Below are 3794 nucleotides of genomic sequence, written 5' to 3' on the forward strand. Positions count from 1 at the left end.
CAGACATGGTGAAGGATACGGGTGTAAGTCATTATCTTATCTTTTTATCAGGGAAATGGAAAGAGGGCAAGCAACCATGACAATACTGTCATATTCAAGCATATTTGCAAGTGGGATCATGAGGTACAGCTGTATGTTGTGTAGGACCTGGAAAGATACACCAGGTGACCTGAAACAGGCCTCCTCCATTATGTCTGTAATGAACAGAGGGGATCGGGTTGTTTTAACCATTCTTACCTCTTGAAGGATGCCACATGTGGAGTACAATAACCATGTTATCTTGTCACTTCTGGGAAGACTCTTGAAGAGATTAAAATCCTTCAATGGGAGCTTAGCAATTTATAAGATCCCACCCTTCAGTAAGCCATCTTATAACTCTTCAGATCATACACTATTAGTATTAGTATTACTTTAAATACTGATTGACTGTATGTCAGGTACCGGCATCTGTTCTCCTCTTAGCACCAATAACAAAAAAAAAAAAAAAAAAGCCTAGATAGTTTTGAAACCATTCTGAAAGAGAACAGTTAGAGAGGGCTTTCCACAGTGCTGGTAGAATTTAGCATGGACATCATATCTCAGGGTTATCTCAGGACATTAGAATTAAGCTTTAAAACTGTGGACTTAGTTCTGACCTCAGTACTTGCTAGTGCACATTCAGTGTATTTGTAAAAAGCAGATCAGTTGTTTACAAACGATACATATTTCATCATAAGTACTACCTGCTAGCTTAGGTCTTTACACGTGAATTTTACTGTAGAGAACAATACATAGATAACAGATTTGAAAATAACTGCTGATGAGCAAACGGAAATTAGACTGAGGATTTCTAAAATACAGAGAAAACTACATTGTTATTAAAAGAGTAGAGATAAATGGTATCTGTGGTCATGATTATTAAGGAAAGAAGCAATAAAATGTTATTACATACTGAGCATTCAATATTTTAAACAGCATAAAGCGGCACAATAGAAACCACATGAACATGTGGATGAAAACACTGACGGTTCACTGTTTAAGAAGACGCCATGACTATGAGCATGAATATTACAACAATCTGTTCTTTCTCAAACATACAGTAGGAGTTGATAAAAATCATTTTGAACCTTCTGTGACTTTCTGGCACTACCACCTATCTAAAGAATTAGGCTCTTTATGTATGTAACGAACAGCTGCAGTACAAGAACATAAATACATAATTTTAAAAAAGTAATGAGGAAGAGTACTAACTCTGGGAAAAAGGTGGTATTATAAGCTTTCTGTGAAGTAGAAAAAAAAATGGCAACTGACAATATAGTTCAAATGAAGATTTTTTTTGCCAATGCTTTTTATTTTTCCTTTTTGCCTGGTTGCATTGCATAGTATTGTCTAATTCTGGTCCTTCCTGGTCTTTCCTTTACTGAACATTTTAGTACAGTGACAGCAACACTCCAGATAAAACAGGTACATGAATGCAGAAGAGCTCCATATTAATTGATTTGCCATTTCACTGCAGTGGGATGAAACAAAATCATGAGTTTGCATTGCATTATAACTTTTTGGCTAATGCCTTTAATTATGGTGATAAATTAAACAATGTCAGTCAACGGTGTGCCTACCTTGGCTTGAGTTTGGTATGAACCTTAACAAATTAAGTCATGGTAGTGTCAAGCATTGCAATGATGAGAATCTACCAGTCGCTTTAGGTTCACATTTGAAAATCCTGGGAGGCAGGGGCAGATCTCCCTGGGAAAGCCTCCATGCCTCCTGGGTATGGAAAATATATATACATACAGAGAAACTGCTTGCCCATTGGGGCCCTGCTTCCCTGCTAAGGGGAGGGCCAGTAACCCCAAGGACTCTCCCCAGCTCTGCAAGAGGCAGTGCCAGGAGGGGCACTAATAGGGGCTACAGCTGCTGCAGAATGAAAAATAATATAAATATAGCACAAAGATCTCACTCTGACTCTACACAGCTGATGCTGCCTACCACAGGTGGCTGCTTTCCCCCTTTTGTGGGCTCCTTCCTGTTTCAGTGGGACAGCCATCTCCCACCAGTAGGCCTGCTGCAGACATCCACCCACAGCACTGCAGATCTGGGGGCTTGTTGTGGATGGACAAGAGCCTGGGAGGGAATGCAACTAAAACAGCTCAAACGGATCCAATGAAAATTCCATGCCAGTGGGCTGAAGAAGTGGGGGTGGAGTTTGACAGAGCTGCTGCTGTTAGGGACTGGCTGGACATTTGTTGGTTAGCCTTAAACAAGTGCTTGTTGTATCAGTCGTTTTTCTTGATTAGTTTTGCTTTTCCCACATCTTCTATGTATTAATCTCAACTGATCATTTTTCTCACTTTTGGCTTTCCAGTTCCAAAATGCTTTTCTTAAGGAATTGGATGCAGACGAGAAAAATGCCTCACATTCAGATAAGCCAGAGTAGGATATCCAAAAACTTGCATTCAGGACATGAATCTGCAGCAATCAAGATGAAAATACTAATATGTGAGATTTAAGCAACATTATTCATAGGAGTTGAATGTTTAAAGAAAATCTCCTTGGAAGTCATTTGAGTCTGAATCCCACAGTTCTGACCAAAATGCTGACTGAAAGAACTACAAGCACTCAAAAGCAAAAAACACAATACAATCATCATGTTACTAGCCCTGTTTCAGTTCAAGACAAATCGTGACATGTCCAGACCCTACAACTATGAAATAATGTTCCAAAGATAATGTAGACATGTACACATTTCAAATGGTAGCTACAATTATTCAAGAAATCTATCAAATATTAATAAATTGTAGAAAGACTTCCAAAAATACTGCATATTTAATATAAATTTCCTGGATAAATTCCAGTTCAAGCTGTGCTTTTGGAAAATTACTTAATGCAGAAAAATACTTTGGCATTTGAGGCAAAACAATATAAAAAGGAAGAAAAGAGCGGCATCTGGAAAAGTTCCCTGCAAATATTCCAGGCATATAGTGGGCAAGGAGAGATGTGTGAACCACGAATTCCATATTGTTTTGGAAGAAAATCCAGAGAGAAGCCTGATAAGACTTCACTGCTCCTTTTCTCAGTATCTGCTCATTTCATTGAAATGAAAGAAATCCCTCCTTGTTTACTTGGAACTACTGAAAATTTGGAAGAGATTTAAATCTGAGCCATCTAATGAAGGTTGCATGGCTCCATGAATATGCAAAATCACAGTGTAGGGTAATTTGTTGCAATGTTATTTTAATGTCTAAGCATGACAATACTCTGTTCTACATTAATTTGAAATAAGCTCCAGCATACATAATGTCTCGGAAAAAAAAGCACATATTTATGCTGGACCACAGTAAATTGACTCTGAAAATTTCTGAAAATGTTCTGAAGGCTTTCATTTCTGGTACTGTGCTGTAGATTACAGTGCAGAAAGCAAAAGAGTCACTGAAAGGCAAATCTTCACATAAGTATCTTTTTTTTTTTTCTTTTTCCAATAAAACTAACTTTTGTAGCCAAACCAAAAATTGTATGTATACTGTATGTATACAATTGTTAATTTACAATAAAAGACCTACTATTCAAAGCTACTAGCTTGTCTTTCGCCAACTTACATGAATTTATTTTTGAGAAATCAATAATGCTTATTTGAAAAGACATTGAATAGGGATACTGTAGGGAGAAAAAGGAAAGCAAACTACTGTTAAAATTAAATACAACATTTAGATGATTAATGTAATGCTAGAATGATAACTGAATAAAATAAATGACCTGAAACATGGAAGTTTGCTAGTCCTCAGGCAATATTAACATGACCACTGAGTACTCATGAC

This window comes from Tetrao urogallus, assembly GCF_951394365.1.
Source record: "Tetrao urogallus genome assembly, chromosome: Z".
NCBI lineage: Eukaryota > Metazoa > Chordata > Aves > Galliformes > Phasianidae > Tetrao > Tetrao urogallus.